The sequence below is a fragment of the Haliotis rufescens genome, unplaced genomic scaffold, assembly GCF_023055435.1.
Source record: "Haliotis rufescens isolate VD_foot unplaced genomic scaffold, xgHalRufe1.0.p SCAF_70, whole genome shotgun sequence".
NCBI lineage: Eukaryota > Metazoa > Mollusca > Gastropoda > Lepetellida > Haliotidae > Haliotis > Haliotis rufescens.
The window spans coordinates 23,230-48,379 of record NW_025964362.1 but is presented as its reverse complement, the minus strand read 5'-3'; the positions used below and the strand labels follow the sequence as shown (position 1 = coordinate 48,379).

Sequence of the window (25,150 nt, the reverse complement as noted above, 5' to 3'; positions counted from 1 at the left end):
GTCCTCGTCATTTTCAACCCCAGCGTGGAGATACGATAGTTAAGTCTGGACCCTGATGCAAATATACCCAGTACAGCCCATACAAGTCTATAATGTTTGGCAAGTCTAGATTACTGCAGTATCAGGGAGAGAGTATCTGGGCTCCTTTTATTATATTTTCATTAAGATAAATAAACAGCTGTTTTTCTTCTGTAAGATGTGTTCATTTCAGTGACTAGACGTTAGTCTAACTATAGGTATGCACGAATCGTGAGGGGGCGTGAGGAGCTTGGGGCTTGTCAAGTGTAGTTCAGTTCACTCTACAGAACCTTTATGAATCGCTGCGCAACGTGCTTTCTAACACTGGAGACAACTACGTTTTTGCCTCTAGATTGTATAGTGTACAGTGTTAAGTTCTTGTCAAATGAGAGATCGGCATTTCATCACGTAGTGTACATAAGATCCCTATAAATGCCCCATTGACACCAAATTCATAAACACTGTGTGCATGCAAAACGTGATATTCGGCTATATTTAAAGGAGGAAGTTCAGGCGGGTTCATGAGCTTCGTGTGTCATTTTGACAATTCGTAATAACAAAAAGAAAAGTTGGAATGCTCCACATCGTTTACGGAACACATGATGTTTTTCTTTCGACGGCTGAGACGTTGAAGGTTCCTTAGGCACTGGACGTATTCATTAATGTTAGAGGGCAAGAGTGGCCGCCCTTCGCTGTGCAGAGTTGCGTCCCTTAGGCACGCCAGAAATCTATGGGTTCGAATCCCGGTTCGCCCTAATTATGTTTCCGGGTTTGATGGTACCATTCCCGTACTCGTGGGTTTCACCAAAGTGGCAAACGTCTGACACCTGCATCACTTATAGTTTTCCTCCAACATCAAGTTGACACGATATAACTGGACTATTGTTCATAACAGCGTTAAACCCAACTCACTGACTCAGTAGTGTTAATAATAAATAGTGTAACTGAATGGAGCACTGTATCCGTTTCCTGTGACAAAAAGATGTCCTGATCCTAAGTCAACACGTCAACACTGAAAATAGCGTCTAGCAAGACTAAAGGGGAGTTTTGCATTCGTCACGCTCACGTATATTGATGTAGAGAATGATTGGAGAGATACATGTTTTAATTAAACATATTTTATTGTCCAAAAAACACAAAGGGGCACAAGTGCACAACGTATTACCGCCTTCTCCCTAGAGATGCATTAAAAGATGAGGGACCGATCTATTGATTTTCGTCAAGGAGCGATTGACATAAATGGACACGACTTTTAACTAAATTATTTCAAATATCCTTTACCACTGATTATTTATACTTTTGTAACTTGTTTCTGTGTATAAGACATATGCTTTCGGAGGAGGGTGTCAATTGCCAAGCCTTGTTAGGCAACCCTGGATCGGTACCCTTTGAGGTGTTCCGTAAACTGCAGTGCAGGACGTTGCATGACAGGCCATGTTTATCGTGAATATCTGCAAAATATTTGAATGTGCAATTATATTATTATTTTATTTTTTTCCGACTTTTTTCTTGCAGAAAGTGAAATAGATTTAGCCCAAAGCTTTTGATCACGCATAGTCACGCAATGTGAAATCCCCAGTCTAATTTCCTGTGTTCACTTATATGACTCGAGTTTTAAAGTTGACGTCGAGACAGGTTAAGTGGTACGCCGGATTTCTGGTGTGTGTGCGTTATCTTCAGTTTAATAAATATTAATATCTACTGCCGACGTCAATTCTGAATTTTTCAAAGTGTAATTAATTCGTAATAAATGGTAATTATGGATATTAACATAAGATTTGTTTATATGTTCATATAAGATAGTTACGTTACATGTTGTTCGTGTTTGATAGTCATTCCATCGGGGGGGGGGGGGGGGGGGGGGGGTGTCGGGGTAGACTTGTGGTTACAGTATTCGCTCGTCACGGAAAAGGCCCGGGCTCGATTCTCCACACGGGTAAATTGTTTTAAGCCAATTTCTGATTATCCGCCCTGATATTGCTTACAGGTATAACTTGCATGAGTCGTAAGAGGCGACTAACGGGGTAGGGTGGTCAGGCTCGCTGACTTGGTTGATGCATGTCATCGTATCCCAATTGCGTGGATCGATGCTTATGATGTCACTCACTGGATTGTCTGATCCAGATTCGATTATTTACAGACCGCCTTCATATAGCTCGAATATTGCTGTGTACCACTATAGTGGCATTGGTAGCACATGCGTTGCACCACAAACATGTATCCGGTTGCAATGCAAATAGCATAACAGTAGCCAAACAGTAGCCAAACAACAGCAGCTTAAGATCATTCAAGTAGCGTCCATGCCACGCAACAAAATCCCCCTGATTATAGAACCACAATAGAACCGTGGTCAGATGACCTGATACTGGGACATGTGATCATGGTCATTACCCTGTGTCAACAGCACGCACAGTGTAAGCTTACTGTAATCCAAGTCGGCCTTATTGAAATACCAACATTCATATATCAAGCACCGTTCAAGTACTTCCGCGTTTTTAGTTCGCCCCACCCAGTATTAGTATGTTATTATAGTTACTAGGAAGTTGACATGTTGCTATGTTCTGAACGAACCATGACTCATGCAAGTTATACCTGTTTCTCATCACCGACCACCAACCCTTGAGGTTTGTGTTGTATGGTCATGCTATATTCCACTCTCCTACCCAGAGCACCCCGTGGGAAGCTAGTACGTCTACCACAGGCTATTGAGATGTGAAGATTCGCCCTACGCAGTCCATTCCAGATATTGCGTGTCTACCACAGGCTATTGAGATGTGAAGATTCGCCCTACACAGTCCATTCCAGATATTGCGTGTCTACCACAGGCTATTGAGATGTGAAGATTCGCCCTACGCAGTCCATTCCAGATATTGCGTGTCTACCACAGGCTATTGAGATGTGAAGATTCGCCCTACACAGTCCATTCCAGATATTGCGTGTCTACCACAGGCTATTGAGATGTGAAGATTCGCCCTACACAGTCCATTCCAGATATTGCGTGTCTACCACAGGCTATTGAGATGTGAAGATTCGCCCTACACAGTCCATTCCAGATATTGCGTGTCTACCACAGGCTATTGAGATGTGAAGATTCGCCCTACACAGTCCATTCCAGATATTGCGTGTCTACCACAGGCTATTGAGATGTGAAGATTCGTCCTACGCAGTCCATTCCAGATATTGCGTGTCTACCACAGGCTATTGAGATGTGAAGATTCGCCATACACAGTCCATTCCAGATATTGCGTGTCTACCACAGGCTATTGAGATGCGAAGATTCGCCCTACACAGTCCATTCCAGATATTGCGTGTCTACCACAGGCTATTGAGATGTGAAGATTCGCCCTACACAGTCCATTCCAGATATTGCGTGTCTTTCATCTGTTTCATTTTTGAAGAGTGTACACATTGAGGAACACATATTTCATAAATTGAGAAAATGTCCTGAACCGTGAAAAACTATTTCCACATGCGTTTCATTTGTTTACTTTTCACTAAAGCGTTCTGTTTCACACTTAAAACAAACGTAAGAGGTATCTACTCTACAGTGAGATCAAATGTCAAACCACAGTAGGTTTAACTGTTACCAACGGTTTCAGGACATATATGGTCGGATGTTTCATACTTTGCCTGTCGTATATATAGGATATATAAGGATATAGTATCCACCAACTGCAACATTGGATCACGATGGTAAAGTTGTTTACTATATTCCATCTGCATGTGATCATAACATGTACGTACATTGTCTGATATGAATGGGGGGTGGGGGTGGGGGGTGGGGGGGTGTCGGTCGGGTAGCCTAGCGGTTAAAGCGTTCGCTCGTCACGCCGAAGACCCGGGTTCGATTCCCGACAAGGGTACAATGTGTGAATCCCATTTCTGGTGTCCCCCGTCGTGATATTGCTGGAATATTGCTAAAAGCGGCGTAAAATCAAACTCACTCACTCACTCACTCACTCACTCACTGACATGAATGGAACTCCGAGTAGTGTCATACCTCTCTGTGGGGAGTTACGTCCAGTTTTACCAATTTCGTTAACTCCAAATTCTCTCCGAATAAATATGGTAAACACCCGACGTAATGATGAGAATCGATCCACGCATCTGGGATACGATGACATGCATCAACCAAGTCAGCGAGCCTGACGACCCGATCCCGTTAGTCGCCTCTTACGACAAGCATAGTCGCCTTTTACAGTAAGTATGGGTATCTGAAGACCTATCCTACCACGGATCTTCACGGGTCCTGTGTGAAAAGGTTTTAGTGTTTTGCAACTGAAACCGAAACTATTACTTCTCTTGGACAGACGAGATATGTTCAGTACGTTATGCGTTTTGGTCAATTCAACATTTCTGATTAATATCAGGGGCGACAACTCTGTATATACACTTATCCGTCGAAACATTTGTTGCGGCGAAACGATCTTCAGTTTTAATAACTACGGCAAAACTTCTAGAGATGTACAGCTTTGGCATTTATTATATTCTAGTAATAACGCGTTGTTGGGACGTTGGTAATGTATCAAAATCTGGTAAAATACCTCGATACTCACAAACATACACACTTTAATACCGTCACCAGAATCTTCTCGACTGATGCGAGGGCTCGGTCGTCTAATTAAGGCGCTGTAAATCGCTGTTCAGGGCTGCGTCCCCTGGGCACGCCAGAAACCTATTGTCGTGGGTTCTAATCCCACTTTGCCCTGATTATGTTTCTAGGTTTGTCAGCACCATACCCGTGCTCGTGGGTTTACCAAAGTGGTTAACGTCTGAGACCTGCATCACTTCGGGCTTTCCTCCCACATTAAGCTGACAAGCCGTGATATAACTGGAATACTGTTCAAAGCGGCGTAAAACCCAACTCACTCACTCTCGACTGTTGCAAAATAAAAGAATGAATATATTATTAATTAATTGGAATTAATTATATTTTACAACCATGGCAACGAGATATCTAAATTCCAACAATAATTTAAGAAATTATGCTGACATTTCTTTCTGAGCTGGTATCTTGCATGTTGTGGTGCCGTGTTGTGTTCCCGTTGTTCTCTCTAATATCACTATGGGCTGCATGACATAAAAGCAGATTATTCTTTGTGATTATGTCTGGGCAGCAAGGTATGTGTTCGATTGTGTAATGACGCAGATTTCCTCCCGTGCAACCAGTCATCTGCCTTGTGTGTACTCGATTAATCTCTGGTGTTGACGTCTTTATTCCATCTGACATGCACGTCCTCTATACTGCGGCATGGAAATTCGGTTTTCATGCGAGGCTGACATGCGCTGCCGGTACAGGTCATAGACAATGTCCGTGATGAGCGTCAGCCAAGAGTCTCATAACGGTAACACATGAGGCACACATTAGACCAAACTGGATATCCTTGAAATCTGTTTGTTTGTTATGTGTTTGTTGTTTAACGCCGCACTCAGCAATATTCCAGCTATATGACGGCGGTCTGTAAATAATCGACTCTGGACCTGACAATCCAGTGATTGACACCATGAGCATCGATCCACGCAATTGGGATACGATGACATGCATCAACCAAGTCAGGGAGCCTGACCACCCGATCCCGTTAGTCGTCTCTTACGACAAGCATAGTCGCCATTTACGGCAAGCATGGGTTGCTGAAGACCTATTCTATCCCGGATCTTCATGGGTAGCTTGATATCTAGGCTGCGCTCAAGGCATATTTTGCCATCATCTGAGTTGCGTTCTGAAACCGACCACAAAGTACAGAAATATTGATTTTACTCCATGACAATTCGTTGCGTGGTACCAGTCTGTATCAAGAACGCTGAACTGTCAATATCATGTCAACTATCAAGGGCATAAGCTCTTAAAATTGCACGTTTACAGTATAATTCAGGGTTGCATTGAAACGACATATTTGCTGCACCACCCAGAAATGCAATTTCTAAACCGATTTTACGATTTTTAATAAGAAAGCATAATCGCTTTATGAGGAGAACTCTCCCATCTGATTGAGTAAATTTTATTGAGAAAAAGATGTATCTGCTATTAGATTTGCTAAGAAGACACATGCTTCGAAAAAAGACGATACATTTAAACACTCGAGTTGCACCAAGACAGGGTGGAGACTAGTTAAAACTGTATTAAAACCATAAATGAACTTTTCATAGAGCAATCAAGGGTAAGTAAACAGAAAATTTAATGTTAGATATTTGCTTAGGCCTGAAAGTAATACTGATTTTAGTGTTACCGTGTCAACTTGTCTACTTGTGTTACCGTGTCAGCTTGTCTACTTGTGTTACCGTGTCAGCTTGTTTACTTGTGTTACCGTGTCAGCTTGTCCAGAGCAAGGGCCTTTTGTGTGTATTAATTTCGCATTTAATCATTTTTCTGATGACAAAAAATGGCCCAAGTGCCTATCGCTTCTTGAGGCTTTATGGGTCTCTTTTTATAGTAATGTTCACTACTATATATGTGAACAAACAAACTTCTAATGTGCCTCATGGCGGGGGAAAGTGATAACGCTGTACTGGTACAAGTCCTGACTAATGACGGTTTTATAGTGCTAACCCACTAAGGTACCATGCCGCAGTCTAACCTGGATACCACACAGTTTACTGACCCCGAGCTGACCAGTCCTCGTTTTATTCCCTTAATGCTGACCAGATAGGAACCCATGGGGGTTCCAGGTGCGAACTGGTCCCTATAGGAGCAGCCTATTACCACGTTGTAAACCAAATTTCACCAACTTTCCCAAAAAATAACAAAGCATTATCCTATCTTATCTTCAAAGCGTTGTAGGACCGCCTCCGTGGTCTTGTGGTAGAGCGTCCGCCCGGAGAGCGGAAGGTCCAGGGTTCGATCCCCGGCCGCGTCATACAAAAAGACGTTAAAAGATTGTACTTCTTGTTACCCTGTCTGGCGCTCGGCATTAAGGGGCTAAAACAAGGACTGGTCGGCTCCAAGTCAGTATACTGTGTCTGAGTGGGGTATTCATGTTAAACTGCGGCATGGTATCTCAGTGAGCTAGCACTATAAATCGGCATCAGTCCGGACTAGTACAAGCAGCAACACACATACTCGTGCATGCACGTCGCTATATAAGTGCAATAATCTTGGACGCGACGTTAAACCCAATTTCACCTCACCTCACCTCAAAGCGTTGTACACGGACTAAGTACATGTCGAGGACATGGGTGTCAAACAACAGAGGAACGCAGCCACCTTGTACCACGGGCGTCGCTGGTGAATTTCCGGAAATACCTAAGATAAACTTATGTTGAAGGACAGACATAGGGGACATGTGTTATATACATTGCAAATCTAATGAGAAACCACCGACGTCTTCGTGTACCATTTTGTCAGCAATATCACCTTTCGCTAGCCTTTGTAAAATGTTGGTTATTGTATATGAGTCCTTACAAAAGGGTTGACAAGGCCACGAGGCGGTGGGACAGACTTCTGGTAAAAACGTAGCCACGGGTTAGAGTTCAGTAATATCAGGGGAAGGGGAAACAAGAAATGGGCTTCACACATTGTACCAATGTGGGATCCCCAACCCGGGTTTTCAGCGTGATGAGCGAACACTTTAACCACCAGGCTACCCCAGCGACCGACATCTGTCCACTAAATAATGTAATACCTTCTAATATGCATTGGCCTTGAATATGACACCTGGCTCTATAGTGTATTATGCACATGTGGCATGCAAAATATAATCTATGCATTACTGGATACAGATGGCTTTAAATTAGTTTACTACGATGCAACATCTGTTGAACTGTCTGAGGAATATTCAAGATTGTACTTTAGAGGGTTTGTTGATTAACAATATTCCAGTTACATGATGGCAGTGTGTAAATATTCGAGACTGGACAAGACAATCCAGTGAGTGACATCAGGTGCATCTACGCAACGGGTATACGACATGCATTTGTTGCTGAAGACCAATTCTAACACGGATCTTCATAGGGGTCAACACTCGATACCGTTAGCTTGTAATTACAGTAAACTACGGTTATAACGAACACGCTTATAACGAACTGACGGATGTAACGAACTTACTTTTTAGTCCCGACTATTTGCTGTGGTTATGCTGTATATATGCTTATAACGAACTACGGTTATAACGAACTGAATATAGTAGTCCATTTGAGTTCGTTATATGCGTAGTTTTCTGTAGATTAATAAGATGTAGCATGTGTGGAAAGTGTTTTGAATGTTTCTGCATTCGGTCATGACGTACAGTCAATGTTACCGCTCTCCTTACAGCACAAAGTAAAACACTTAGGAACCAGTTCAAAGTTCACTGATAAATAAACAATTTATTCCTTTAAAAATAATACTAACAATAATGATGTTAATAGAATTATTTTCAGTGCAGAGCTTTCGATGTTTTGAAGTTGGCTGCTTTTCCACTCAACCCATTTTATACATACGGGGAAGAGTAAGTGAGCTTTTACGCCGCTTGTGGCAATATTCCAGCAATATCACCACCAGAAATGGGCTTCACACATTGTACCCATGTCGGGAATCGAACCCGGGTCTTCGGCGTGATGAGCGAAGGCTTTAACCACTAGGCTACCCGACCGCCCCTACGGGAAAGATGTCGTTCCAAGATACAAATAGGACGATCTGAGATCATCTTCTATTCGACTGAAGCTATATGTCCCCTGACAAGTTGGTTTTGTCGTTATGGAAAATTTGCAGACAGGTCGTAAGTCTATGTTAAAGTACGCGTAAGTAATTCCTAAGTTACGACCGTCCTATCTCTCAGTCCAAATCTCTTGGTGAAACCAGAGCTTTCGATGTTTTGAAGTTGGCTGCTTTTCCACTCAACCCATTTTATACATACGGAGAAGAGTGAGACCCTCTTGGTGAACCCCTATACTCTACCCCGCTGATTTATTTGTAATGGTAGACATCTACGAACTGATTTCCCACCTGCATTAACCTGACACGATATAACCGTATTTCATGATGATGTTTCTTTAAAACAAAGTTGTAATACCCTATCGCATCCACAAATCCACTCAAATACATTAAGTGTTTTTTTTATTATTGAATGAAGATCTGATGAAAGGTCATCCTCAAAGTATGCATTCTCGATAATCCAGCGTATTATATCTTCATTCTATGATAGAGGAAATGGACATATGATACACTGGATAATCGAGGCTGCATGGCATGAAGTGTGGATGCTGCTTATCGGAATTGCCTTGGTGTATGAAGTATGTGGTATGTAGTATGTGTATTGATATGTTTATTCCTTCTCACTGTGACTGAATGATAAGAGCTGATGGACAAACAGCACTAAATATATAATAACAGCAACAATTTCAACAATCAAAATTATCCCATACCCATTCAGAATAATTCAGTTTTGAACGTACGGATACCTGCGAGTGAGTGACTTGGCTTTTACGCCGCTTAAAGCATTGGAGAAGAATCACTCAAGGGCACACCAAACATGGACCTCACATATGTACGATTACACCATTGCATTGGAGAAACTAGTGGCAGTAGATGAGCTAGAATTGTGGTCAATGTTTCCAAGTGAGGACGTCACCACTTTGGTTTGACATGGAGACAACTTTCTTAAGGAACATGGTGACTCTCTTATATTGTAATAAAATTAACATGATTAAAGTCCATGGCGACATGCCACAACAACTAGACTGATATCATTAACTGTTACAGTGCATTGTATGTACGTTTCTTTCAAATTTGGTTGCAGAATTAACATAAAAATATCAATAATACTGTGAAAGTTATATTAGTATATTTTTTCTGGCGGATATATTGGAAAATGGCCGCCATGTCCGACGGAAATTGAAAACAAAGTGGTTCCACCTCTGGAAACATTGCCGACATTATGAACTATCATTGTACCAAGGTTCATACTTTTATGACAAAAGGTACCATTTTAAGTTATATTGCTCATATTCACGGGAGTGTGAAGGGATAGATTAGTGCTTAAGGCGTTCGTTCGTTACGATTCCCCATCGTGTATAATAAGTCCATTTCTGGGGTCATCCGCAAGGATATTGCAGGAACGTTGCTAAAAGCGTTAAGCTCACATATTTGATTCCCCACATGGATAAAAATCGTGAAGCCTTTTTCTAAAATTCCTCACCGTGATGTGACTGGAATTTGGCTAAAGGCGGCATGAAATCGACATCCCTCGCTTACGTCTGTGCACGCCATGTTACAACATCTTGGAAGTTGGAACAGTCACGTGGTTATATTTAAAACAGCTTGCATATGCAACTAATACTGCTTTAAGCTTTAAACACATAAACACACAATGACAACGTCAAGCAGATGGATTTCTATGTCACGAATGACAAAGTATGTTCCTTAGCGGTAGTCATGTGCGTCCTGTTTTCATTGATTAATAATGTAATGAAGGACCTCATAAATATTAACTTTATTTACTAGCGGATTCTTTGGTTACATGTATTTGAGGACGACGCTGTACACCTATGTTTAGTTAGTCATTTCATGTCGACACCCCAGAGTGGGGCTCCAAGGGACCTGTGTTTGTAGTAAGAGGTGAGGTGAAATGGGGTTTAACGTCGCGTCCAAGAATATTGCACTTATATAGCGACGTGCATGGACGTGTGTGTGTTCGTGTGGCTGCTTGTACTAGTCCGGACTGATGCTGATTTATAGTGCTAGCTCACTGAGATACCATGCCGCAGTTTAACATGAATACCCCACTCAGACACAGTATACTGACTCCGAGCCGACCAGTCCTTGTTTTGGCCCCTTAATGCCGGGCGCCAGACAGGGTAACAACAAGTACCATCTTTTAACGTCTTTTGGTATGAAGCGGCCGGGGATCGAACCCCGGACCTTCCGCTCTCCGGGCGGACGCTCTACCACTAGACCACGGAGGCGGTCGTTTGTAGTAAGAGCCCGAGGTACGTCTCGGTGAGCTGAGCGTGTCCTGGTGTTCCGATATGTCGTTGTTCATACTTTCAGTCACTGGTTTGTCTTGCCCAGTCTTGTATATTCAAGCAGTCGTGATAAAGTGGGGATATTGCTGACTGCCAAGGCAAAGAAACGCGTGGTTTTCATGCCCGATGCTCCCAAACATAGTAGAATTCTAGAGAAACCGAGCCCCACTCCAATGATGAAGGATGTGCAGAGCTTCAAACCCAACATAAGAGGTTCAGTCAGCTATATGTTGACCTTAAGGCACAGGGACGCATGGTCTTCATATTGCTGCCATACATGAATGCGGTTATTGGCAATCATTCACACAAGAACCGTAAGACGGATGGCGTCACATTATCAAGAATGACGCGCATGCTAAATGTTTTACTATGTATTTGCTGTGCAATGTTCCCTATGTGTACATGTTAAGGTTTGGCCAAAGCAAGTTAAAATATCTCACTGGTAGAGAATAATTCAAATATATCAAAGAAAATGGAATATAACAGAGCTCCTCATATTTAAATCCGATAAAGCGTACGTAAAATCAGACCTATGTAAATGTGAGTTGATATTCCTATCAGTGATAAATCAGAATCGAGTATTATGGCGTCTGTAACGGTATGTTGAATGCCTAAATGGAAGTTTGTTGGATTTTTTGTTTGTTTGTTTGTTTATTTATTTTTAACGCCGCACTCAGCAATATTCCAGCTATATGACGGCGGTCTGTAAATAATCGAGTATGGACCAGACAATCCAGTGATTGATGTCATGAGCATCGATCCACGCAAATGCAATACGATGACATACATCAACCAAGTCAGTGAGCCTGACCAGCCGATCCCGTTAGTCACATCTTACGACAAGCATAGTCGCCTTTACGGCAAGCATTGGATGCTGATGACCTATTCTACCCCGGATCTTCACGGGTCTTGTAGGAATTGTTGAAATAATCAGAATTGTTGACATAGTTATGACGCGTAGTTGCTACAAAAATGCTTGTATTTTGGTGTAAGTTGCAATAGCAATGATGCGCAACGCTTTATATATTATATTAAGATAAATGATAATCTGCGCATTATTTGGCCGTCAATACTCTGAATATAATCTTTCACGAACTAATAGTTTTGGAAGTAAATACTGCATAGCTCTATCGTCAAATACTACGTTAAGTTACGATACCGACAATCGTGGATGTAGCATACATGAATGAATAAGGATATATCATATGAATACATTTAATAATAAGGATAATATAATGGTGCATGATCCATGACATCGGGCTCTCGCATTGTAGTCAGCACACCTGTAAACTGCTGTGACCTTGAACGCTTTTATTCAATTGAATGTTTATAACGAAACGAAAAGTAGTGACCGGCCCAGCCCATTCCCTCATTCAGTCTGGCAATACAAGGCTGCTGCAGTTGTGTTGTTATGCGTGTCTGTTATGACATTTCGTTATATACTGTTGGCAGAATATGTAGATTTGTGATGTCTCCCTCACAGAGCTGCCCCACCACAGCTACCTCCTCTATAAAAAAAAACCTTTCCGAGAAATACATGTCATTAGGAAATATCTACTTTCATTTTCACTTTCGTTTTCACTTTCGATTGCCACTGTGGACAACTAACCTGCTCACGTAAGTACGGGTATGTATCATAATGCAGCAGTATAAGATTCCAGGTTTTACGATCTTATGATTCCAGGTTTTACGATCTTAGGATTGTGGGGTTTACGATCTAAATTAATGACGTTCAGGAACACAAAATGTTGACCTATCTCGATCCATGGAAACAGGCTGTGGGCGTCACGAGTGTATCTGCTTTGAGGCTCTTCCTGTCGAAACTCGTTTGGATATATTTGAAGGGTGGGGTTTAGATCACTATGTACTCTGCTATATGGGAAGGGCTTTTAGTAATATTCCAGAGTGGGTGGACACGAGAAATGGACTTCACACATTGTACCCATGTGTGAAATGAGCGAACGTTTTAACACGATATAATTCACCATGGTCCGTGATATGCGTCGTGTGTATCGTGAACGGACTTTGTGGCAGCAGTGTGATGGTTAGCGTCCATGCATGTCTGATGAACGACCCGATTCATTGGAGGATTGGAGCGAAATCACACTTAACTCACCTCAAACTTCAGCTCTTGTGGGACTTTGATGCGTTGCAAATTATCCGTCCGTCCGTCCGTCCGTCCTTCGTAAACGTTTTTATTTTCAACTGATACAAGCCACGTGAAGTTGAAAGGGAGGATGGCCGCAAAGCAATGGCACATAATAGAAACACGTTATATCATGATATTTTTAATCAGTGCCTACATCTGTGCATTTTGGTCGGAATATCATAGTAATCATTTCAATAGCACATGTACATCATACATATCCTTTGTAACCACAGCTACGTGGAAATACATAGAGCTTATATACCCATTCAAACCATATACATGTACTTCAATATGATGCATCCCACGACCCAGAATGTTTGCTGTATACATTAAACGGACAAAGGGGATATAATTTCGATGCACTTTGGAAACATATTGAAACAATTAGGTATGTTAGGTAAATGAAGTTTTTGATAAAAGTATTGTAATGGTTTGCACTATAACAGCTTTAACAGGAGAGTGAGTGAGTGAGTTGGGTTTAACGCCGCTTTTAACATTATTCCAGTTATATCACGGCGTGTCAGCTTAATGTGGGAGGAAAGCCCGAAGTGATGCAGGTCTCAGAGGTTTACCACTTCGGTGAAACCCACGAGCACGGGTATGGTGCTGACAAACCTAGAAACATAATTGGGGCGAACGGGGATTCGAACCCACAATCATAGGTTTCTTGCATGCCCAAGGGACGCAACACTGCACAGCGAATCGCAGCGCCTTAGACGACTGGGCCACCCGGGCCCCCTAAACAGAGGAGAAACCAATTAAGTAAAATAGAGGTGTAGTGATGGGCGGGGTGTGATAACTAGAGTGATAACTAGAGTATGGTTAAAATAGAGGATCAAGAGGTTCGTTAGTGTTATGATAGGGTTAACGCACAGTGGAGTACACACTTAGGATATTAATAGTTTCTTGAAAAAGAATAAGATGTATTTCTTGGTCATGTCTTACGAAATAGAGAAAAGTTACTTATGACCCACGTGTGCACGGCTATGTGTCATGTCATACCCGGACACACACGAGGCCAAACTTGCCATGACGAATGTATCTTAAATTGTTGAACTGCACGGAGATAAACTTTGTCTAGGTGACTTGGCTGTGTGACGGTACACAAAGTACCATCCCACTGGGATGCGGATCTGTAACGTATATGTTTTTTGTATCCTTGTGTCGAAATAGTATGCATATATCATATCCTCATATTAACGCGATTTGTGTATATCAAGCTCATTTTGTGAGTCATGATGACTTTACGAAACAAATGTCATGAATGCTAACAATTTATAATTAGTGCAATTGGAATGAAACACTCAGGCATCTAGTAACATGTGTTCTATCCCAACTTTGTGATTAGTTGTAGTTTACACTATGTGTTGTAAACCGTGTCGATAAACCACCAGTACTGTCAACATTTCGTCAACATTGATAGTCTGTGACGTCATTGCTATTGTGACGTCATTACACTTTAGGTCAGCAATGATGTGGAGTGGGTAAATATAGAATACTAAACGAGCTCCCGTGAAATACCAATTTTATGAAACGAGTGAATAGTTCTAGTATCTGACGAGTTGTCAGATACCACAACTATTCACGAGCGAAAGCTCGTCAGATACCACAACTATATACGAGTTTCATAAAATTGTTTTTACACGGGAGCTAGTTAAGTATTTTATTTATTACTGGCCATTTATAATGTTTTTAGAATTATACTGTTGAGTGTGAATAGGCTGACACCTACACGATCCACGGCATAATCCAACTGAGTTTAACACAGTAATACTTCAAACACGTCAAAAGTTGAAACGTATGAATTTAATACCATTCAACGGTCCACCTTTAGAATTCAGGCGTCCGTTCCACAAAATTATCGCAGCGTTAAGGTTATCGCTACTCACATACTTTAACTTAGACCAACGACTGTCGTTGCGCTACAGTACGATCGCCTTGTGGAACGGGGCCTTGCACCTCAAAGTTTACAATCACGTCACAGTACCCGATGACGTAATTTGTGGAATTTTGTTGCAAGATCCATCGGCGAAACAATGCCATGTGACGTCAGCCTAGCAACAAGGTTGCTGGGGTCATCGATTGTGCATAAACTCCTCTCAGTGATCTATCATCTCCACCCGCAATGTCGTTGAATAAGCCAAGGGATGTCGAGAGCTTTCAATATTTGTTCGTAAAACATGTTCCGAGAGTACATAAGCACGCGTTTTGGTATTACACAATGTGTAATACAGCTGTATGTTTATTAAACGGGTGATCTCTTCACGGGCAAGTAATAAAGTAAGTGTTACACCTTCGTGTCTTATGGGTGTTAGTAGCATATAACGGGTCGCCAGAAGGTAGTTTTGGTTGATCCGGTTGATCCAGGCGTATCCGAAGTTGATTGGCTGATCCAAGTCACGTGATCAGATAGGATGACTCATGCATCAACAGCGCGTCGGGAAAGGGTGGGGAATGAAAGGTGTGTGTTTATAAGGCAGAAAAGAATTCATAAGAAAACAAAAGTAAAGGGTTATGAATAGAGCTATGTGTATAGCGTGCTGCCCTAAATAGACACACCGTACCCGTCAGCCCAGTTTGAATTGAGCGCGCTTGACAACTCACGTGGCCTCGTCGTTTCAAATAACCCGCGCTCGCTAGAGCGTGCGACCTGATTTGATGAATACAGGGTGTGTTGAAAGTACATCATACCACAATAGAGACGGGTTGTGTCAACATGATATATGCCGGGTAATGTAGGAATAAAAAATGTACGTCTAGCTGGATCAAATTCATCTTGTACGGTCTACACGTTGTACACCATGAATGTTAGACAACCTATATAGAAAAAAATATAGACAAAATAGATAAGACTACACAATCAGCAAGCTAGCAGTGTAGTTTACATTTAGCGCGCAACAACGAGGTAGTCATGTCACCCTGCATTGACTATAACGCTGAAGGCAGTTATGAGGGGAATACCCATATATATCCTCTCTGAAATAACTCCCTTTTAAAATAACAAATGTACAACACATCTTCCCTAACATATCATTAATACGGGACACTGGTCACACAATTTATGAATGGGAAGCTTCAGTCGAGGCTGGTATGTTAACATTAATTGTAAGGCCGGGGTATGTTGACATTGTTATGGGCGGTCGGTCGCTTAGTCTCTCTGCTATACATTAGCTATGAATAAACCTGCTTCGACATATATTTCCTATAAAACATTTTCCTCGTCAAACAATTTTCCATGATAAACTCTCTCTCTTCGAATTAAGGGTGAGTATTGTAAACATGAAAATGTCCTATAGATTGTTTCCATCACTTTCCCAACAAACCTAGCTTCGTGCCGTCACACTGGTACATGGTCTTATCAGTTTTCTATCTATTTTCAAAATAGCACGTTCTGAAGTAAAACTGTGCACATCATGTTACACGGTTAAAACTCAAACCGTACGGTTTATTTATCATCGCGTTAAAAGGAAACGCTAGCATTGAAACATCAACTATGCAAGTCGGGACAGGGCTGAATAATTCTTTACAAATGTTTCACAATAGTACGCAGCGCAGGTGATTCGAAATCCGGCTGCCTTCAGCGTTATATTCAATACAGGGTGACATGACTACCTCGTTCTTGCGCGCTAAATGTAAACTACACTTCTAGCTTGCTGATTGTGAAGTCTTATCTATTTTGTCTATATTTTTTTCTATACAGGTTATCTAACGTTCATGGTGTACAACTGGGCTGACGGGTACGGTGTGTCTATTTAGGGCAGCACGCTATACACATAGCTCTATTCATAACCCTTTACTTTTGTTTTCTTATGAATTCTTTTCTGCCTTATAAACACACACCTTTCATTCCCCACCCTTTCCCGACGCGCTGTTGATGCATGAGTCATCCTATCTGATCACGTGACTTGGATCAGCCAATCAACTTCGGATACGCCTGGATCAACCGGATCAACCAAAACTACCTTCTGGCGACCCGTTATATACTACTGATGTTTATTACCCACGTGGTGAAGAGACAGGTGGTAAGATACTAAATCCGTACGTCACACGTGTGTCGTACAAGGTTGACCTTGTTTTATTCGTTTTGATTGGATAACCGTGACCTCTGTCACACCGAGACTACTTTTTTCATTCATAAAAAATCGCGAGACGTCATTCATTTTGCGATTAAAAGGCAGAACTGAAGAAATTCATGAGAACGAGAGATATTTACAAACACTTTATTAAACCAAACAAGATAGTCACACGCATCAAATTCGGTTTGCATTCTATATAAGTTATGCATAGAGCTCCTACAGACATATAATCGAGCTAGATCTATAAATCGATTTACAATGTACGACTGCCGATCGAGCGCGCCCCTTGAGCGTGACGCACCCGACCATTTTCGCAACTTTCAATTTGATTTAACGTAAGAGGATAAGCGTGGTGAAATGAAGTCTGTTTAAACTATCTGGACAGATATCGAGACTTACTTGGGATGATCCGGTTGTGCCATCAGTTCCCCTTTGAAGCGTATTTTATGGCGCTGTTTCGGGAGGTGTTGTTCATGAATGAACGAACACGACAGCACGACCAGATCACTTATAGTTCACAGTTCCGATACAAATCATTCGAAAACTCCGTGGAAGTGTGCTTGACCTTAGATTTTGTGGCCCCAAACATCCCAAATGTGAACAGTATCATTCCCTATCTCTAGCGTAAAACGCTGTGAGTGGATCGCGGTTGTCTTTTCTTATTCCGGTGGCGACCTTGCCCTTCGATCGTTCGAAGCTGTCACTGACATGCAAGCAGATTTGAGTTTGTTGATTTTCACGTCTTCAGTATAGGGTGGTACAGTTAACATGAATGTCTTTGGAGAACAGTCTGATTTCCCTCTTCCAAAATGGTACGGACATGATATAAATTCAGCTGATAGATCCATGAAACCGAACCATTTTGATTGCACAGACGGGACCCCGGCAGTGTGATGCGTGTGACTGTTGATCCGATATTCAAAGCGCGGCGCTAATGTTACATTTCAAATTTTCTTATCGGTGTCGTGCGTACTAACAACATGGCGCTTGAATTACCATAAGTTGAAGACTTTCTTCCAAAAGGATCTTGAGTGTCGGTGCTGGTTTGTTTGCAAACAGAACAGTAGGCGCATGTTGTTAATGCGTATGCATAAACATGTCAATAATGCCCATATTTGATCATATATCAATATTCATGCGCAACCAGATTTTGCAACCGGTTTCCGTTTGGTCTGTCAACGAACGAAAGTTGTTATGTATTTACACTTAAATATATTTTTAACGTGGGTAATAAATAAAATACCACACTCATTCTCGTTAGATACCATTTTTACGAAACTCGTGAACTTTCTATGGTCTCTGACCTCGCTTTCGCTCGGTCAGATACCATAGAAAGTCCACTCGTTTCGTAAAAATGGTATCTAACGAGAATGAGTGTAGTATTCTCTATTTATTACCCACGTGATGAAGACACAAGTGGTAAGATACTAAATCCGTACGTCACACGTGTGTCGTACAAGGTTGACCTTGTTTTAATCGTTTTGATTGGATAACCGTGACCTCTGTCACACCGGGACTACTTTTTTCATTCATAAAAAATCTCGAGACGTCATTCATTTGCGATTACAAGGCAGAACTGAAGAAATTCATGAGAACGAGAGATATTTACAAACACTTTATTCAACCAAACAAGATAGTCACACGCTTCTACAGACATAGTATATAATCGAGCTAGATCTATAAATCGATTTACAATGTACGACTACCGATCAATAGAGCGAGGGTCCCCTTGAGCTTTCGCTCGGTCAGATACCATAGAAAGTCCACTCGTTTCGTAAAAATGGTATCTAACGAGAATGAGTGTAGTATTCTCTATTTATTAACTCGCTCACTTCCCGACCAATGTCTGCCTTACGGCTTCGACCCGATGTCAAGTTCTCGGAGGGTTCTTTAAAAGAAATGAGCGAGATATAACCAGGATGTCCAGATACGTACATCCTTGATGCATCTCGAGGAATATTCGACTGAGAGGAGGTGTGTTGTGACTAGGACAAGATTGTGTATAGGTGAGCGTGTTTACTATCGTAGTGTCTGTGTGTATCAGTGAATAATTACAAGCAGTTGTTTATGTTGACTTGCACATATGCCAAAGGCAATAATTATTAGTTTATATAGATAATAGATTATATAAATAATCAGAACAGTTGTCCCTATATCCAGACTTGCCTATTACAAAGAAAGAATTACAACACATCCATGGACGTATATTTCAGTTCAGCCTTGGAGCAAGGCTATTGTTTATGGAGTGCGGTTGCTTCGATCTAGAGTTCAGCATGTTCTCAAGCACACTGATGTCAACTGAGTGAGTGATTGAGTTTGGTTAACGCCGCGTTAAAAGTATTCCGGTAATATCACGGCGTGTCAGCTTTATATGGGAGGATAGCCCGAAGTGATGCAGGTCTCAGACGTGTACCCCCTTGCTGAAAACCACGAGTACGGGTATGGTGCTGACACAACTAGATACTGGAGTCCACCGTTATGTTTAAGATGTGTCTTAGACGGCTGGGTCCCCCGTGCGGCGCCCCCTTGATTTACAACGTTTCCGTGTCGAGATAGGACAGTTTTGTCAGTTTCTTTAGCGACACGTGAGGATCCGGGGTAGAATAAGTCTTCAGCAACACATGCTTGCCGTAAAAGGCGACTATGCTTGTCGTAGGAGGCGACTAAAAGGATCGGGTGGTCAGGCTAGCTGACTTGGTTGATGCATGTCATCTTGGGATCGGGTGGTCAGACTCGATGACGTGGTCGATGGTGTGATACTTTGCTCAAAATATCAATCGCTGGTTTGCAATGCCAAGACTCGATTAAGTAGAGGCTGTTTTTGGTATAAAGGGAAGCGTGTCCTGGTGTTCCGATATGTCGTTGTTCATACTTTCAGTCACTGGTTTGTCTTGCCCAGTCTTGTATATTCAAGCAGTCGTGATAAAGTGGGGATATTGTCTACTGCCAAGGCAAAGAAACGCGTGGTTTTCATGCCCGATGCTCCCAAACATGGTAGAATTCTAGAGAGACCGAGTTTCCCTCCAATGATGAAGGATGTACAGAGCTTCAAACCCAACATAAGAGGTTCAGTCAGCTTTAGTTTACCTTAAGGCACAGGGACGCATGGTCTTCATATTGCTGCCATACATGAATGCGGTTATTGGCAATCACTCACACAAGAACAGTAAGACGGATGGCGTCACATTAGCAAGAATGACGCGCATGCTAAATGTTTTACTTTGTATTTGCTGTGCAATGTTCCCTATGTGTACATGTTAAGGTTTGGCCAAAGCAAGTTAAAATATCTCACTGGTAGAGAATAATTCAAATATATCAAAGAAAATGGAATATAACAGAGCTCCTCATATTTAAATCCGATAAAGCGTACGTAAAATCAGACCTATGTAAATGTCAGTTGATATACCTATCAGTGACCAATCAGAATCGAGTATTATGGCGTCAGTAACGGTATGTTGAATGCCTAAATGGAGGTTTGTTGGATTTTTTGTTTGTTTGTTTGTTTATTTATTTTTAACGCCGCACTCAGCAATATTCCAGCTATATGACGGCGGTCTGTAAATAATCGAGTATGGACCAGACAATCCAGTGATTGATGTCATGAGCATCGATCCACGCAAATGCGATACGATGACATGCATCAACCAAGTCAGTGAGCCTGACCAGCCGATCCCGTTAGTCACATCTTACGACAAGCATAGTCGCCTTTACGGCAAGCATGGGATGCTGATGACCTATTCTACCCCGGATCTTCACGGGTCTTGTAGGAATTGGAGAACCTATTAATCAGAATTGTTGACCTAGTTATGACGCGTAGTTGCTACAAAAATGCTTGTATTTTGGTGTAAGTTGCAATAGTAATGATGCGCAACGCTTTATATATTATATTTAGATAAATGATAATCTGCGCATTATTTGGCCTTCAATCCTCTGAATATAATCTTTCACGAACTATTAGTTTTGGAAGTAAATACTGCATAACTCTATCTTCAAATACTACGTTAAGTTACGATACCGACACTCGCGGATGTAGCATACATGAGTGAATAAGGATATATCATATGAATATATTTAATAATAAGGATAATATAATGGTTCATGACCCATGACAACGGGCTCTCGCATTGCAGCCAGCACACCTGTAAACTGCTGTGACCTTGAACGCTTTTATTCAATTGAATGTTTATAACGAAACGAAAAGTAGTGACCGGCCCAGCCCATTCCCTCATTCAGTCTCGCAATACAAGGCTGCTGCAGTTGTGTTATGCGTGTCTGTTATGACATTTCGTTATATACTGTTGGCAGAATATGTAGATTTGTGATGTCTCCCTCACAGAGCTGCCCCACCACAGCTACCTCCTCTATAGCGTACACCCATGGCATATCAGTGTTCCGTTTTTGTTCCATTATCACAATACAAAAAAAACCTTTCCGAGAAATACATGTCATTAGGAAATATCTACTTTCGTTTTCACTTTCGTTTGCCACTGTGGACAACTTACCTGCTCACGTATGTACAGGTATGTATCATAATGCATCAGTATAAGATTCAAGGTTTTACGATCTTATTATTCCGGGTTTTACCTTCTTAGGATTCCAGGTTTTACGATCTTATGATTACCCTCAAACATAGACATATATTAGACATAGACGTGATCAAAAATCACGTCCAGCACTTCACATATTGTTTTCTCAATAAACTTTAGATGGCATTTGCTTTCATTTTTTACTCAATTTTCCTGAACCGTTGAAGATAGATATGTAACGGTATTATTGGTCACCAAGCTTTGTTACAACAAAAAAACATGGATCAAGGAATGAAAAGTTTTCGCGTGGTATAGTGGTGTACGGATACCGAAACGGAGTTTTGAGTTAAGGCAAAGACGTTACAACCAGTGCATGGCATTTGTTGTACGTTACACCTCCAAGCTATGTATACAGGTAAACCTGTGAAAACCATTACTCTCTGTTATGAGATATTCCCTTGGGGATTCCGGGTTACAATAGGTCCCTAGGGACCTGTGCTTATCGTGTACGACAAGGTGAAAACCTGCCGCCTTTGTTATTCTATTTATACCACAATGACCTTGAGGAATTCTCACTAAAAAGAAATGTGATGTTATTGTCATTGATGATACGTCTCTGAATGTGTACATAGTGTTATTTGCATATCTCTATGCTGATGATTCTGTTCTTTTACAAAATAAGGATGACTTAAAAAGACTTCTTTGTACATTTGAAACGTTTTGTGATAAATGGAAGCTAAGGATAGATATTGACAGATTCTCATATTTGGTGAAACGAAAAGTGATTATTCTACCGTGTTTACCATAAATACTGTTATTGTAGTAACTTTCAAAAAGTCATGTACATTCAATTCCACCCAGCAATTATTGTGTGAGAAAGCCTCAAAGGCAATACATTTCATATTGACCAACACTAGATTACATACCCTTTCAATAACCTGCCAGTTAAAATTATTATATGCAATGATAATCCTAACGTATGGTTCAGAAATCTGGGGTTTTGCAAAAAAAGCACTATAATGGAAAATATTCACTTGATGTGATGTGTTGTGATGGTTTTTGAAGAAAAATTGTTACCTATCTGAAAGTGTACTCCACTTTATATGCTGTGCGAAGATATGGGGCGTACACAACTTTACATCACTACAATATGTAAAATGATTGCTTTTCGACAAAATTAATCACGACCTGATATGCAGTTGTCTCACTCTAACTCACCTTTGGTAAGTGGGCTGAAGGGTGTCTCAATAGGACGATGTCCGGTATAGCTTCTAATGATTATCTTACGCTTACACCACTGCCTCAAACTACTGTGTTCAACATTACAATACTATTAGAATATACACATAGTTACTGTTTTGGGGATAGATTATCTGCAGATTTAACCCCGCTAAATTGAATCTGGAACAGAACAGTCAATTCTACCATGACTAAATAAAACGCGAACTCTTTGGTGTCAGAAAATATTTTGAGTGGAGCGGCATGGGTTTACTGTACATTTTTTGACTGTAACTGTACATATCATTATTTAAAAATACCTACCGACAATGACTGGAAAAGTGCTATTGAACTATAAATATTAGTTTCTTCGGTTATGCTGCCATCACATCGGCTGTTACAGATGGGGTGTATGAGATTTTAATAAAGAAAACAATTGGTGTAACCTCAGTGTAAATCCCTTAGGTTAGAAATTACTATTGCCTGAATACCTTACAATACCTTCGACTCCTATAAGCGAACGTAATATGAATGAACCAATTGTACCTCACCGACAGGCTTTATAACATGACAATATATATTTCTCCTCTATGTGTCTGACATAACTATGATGCAACGTTTCATATCCAATGAGCGACTCACTAACCGGCTAATGTTGCCACCATTACTTGGAAATGTGTATGCCGAACTTTGTCCAAATACATCGAAACCGTCTTAACATATTTCCTTGAAAGCCATACGTCTTCCTGGAAATAATCTTCTTTCGGTTTTGTTACAGGTGATGCTTTGTGCTCTTTCCTTTGGCGGCGTCTATTGACCACGAAAAGTAAGTCTACAGTGAAACTTGTTAACTCGAACTCTTTCATATTGTCGATTCTCTACCATTATACTAACAGAGATTCGACTGGAACGTATTCTTAAACAGTTGTAAGCGAAATGTCGAGAAATAGAAGTTCGGGATAAGGTTTCAGGTCATTGTTTTGTTTCTTGCTTGTGTTGATGTGTCTATTTAAACTAAGACATTGCCACGCGATATGAATACACCAAGACACTACAGACTATTTCATCGAATTATAAGGGCATTTGGAAATGTAGAACTTGCAATGACCCAGAAAACATTTACACATTCCAAGGACCATTGGCCTTCTAGGCCTCATTATAAGTTAATAAACGTAACATCTTCAAACGCACAAGATTCATTCACGTAACTCGGCAATACACAAAAGATGAAACAACGTTGTCCTTAACACCAGTCTCTTTCTACATGCAGCATACGGTTGAAACGATAACGGCCCATGCTTTAGCATCTTAATGCAGAGACATTACATCAGTTTTTCCTTCATTTCAAATACGCACTTTTCCACTTTTCTTCCAAGATTTACCGATGTCGGAAACAAAAGGTCTTCTTCACATGAACATGCTCATCTTTCCGTCCTTGTTTTTCAATTCGTTTCCACAAAGCAACACACAATCATTTGGAGTGGGTTTTTTCAAGGTATATTAGATTTACACCAATGCTTTTCCGCAACATACATTTCGTTCCACTTGCATGGGAAATTATCACCCTGCGTCGCTTATTACTGGGAGAGCCTGGTATACGACCGTTCTGGGAGGAAGGGTTTCTTTCATCTCGCTAAAACCCACAACGACAAACTCATCATAGGCACTACCATTTAAACCAATGTAAAGCCTCCAGTTTCGTTCATACGCTGATGTAACCTGACTGTTGATAGTACAGTTTCGTTCATACGCTGATGTAACCTGACCGTTGATAGTACAGTTTCGTTCATACGCTGATGTAACCTGACTGCTGATAGTACAGTTTCGTTCATACGCTGATATAACCTGACTGTTGATAGTAGTTTCGCTCATACGCTGATGTAACCTGACCGTTGATAGTACAGTTTCGTTCATACGCTGATATAACCTGACTGCTGATTGTACAGTTTCTTTCATACGCTGATATAACCTGACCGTTGATAGTACAGTTTCGTTCATACGCTGATATAACCTGGCTGCTGATTGTACAGTTTCGTTCATTCGCTGATATATAACCTGACCGTTGATAGTACAGTTTCGTTCATACGCTGATATAACCTGACCGTTGATAGTACAGTTTCGTTCATACGCTGATATAACCTGACCGTTGATAGTACAGTTTCGTTCATACGCTGATGTAACCTGACTGTTGATAGTACAGTTTTGTTCATACGCTGATATAACCT

General features: G+C 41.2%; 1 protein-coding gene across 3 annotated transcripts in view; it reads left to right on the top strand.

Moving 5' to 3' along the window:
- The window catches only part of LOC124135651, a 114,855-nt gene extending 91,108 nt beyond the window's left edge, over positions 1-23,747 (top strand). For all 3 annotated transcript variants that reach the window (XR_007219212.1, XR_007219213.1, XR_007219214.1), the window contains one exon: positions 23,704-23,747. The gene's annotated coding sequence lies outside the window, so the exon portion shown is untranslated. The remainder of the gene's footprint in view (positions 1-23,703) is intronic.
- Positions 23,748-25,150: the final 1,403 nt, after the last annotated feature.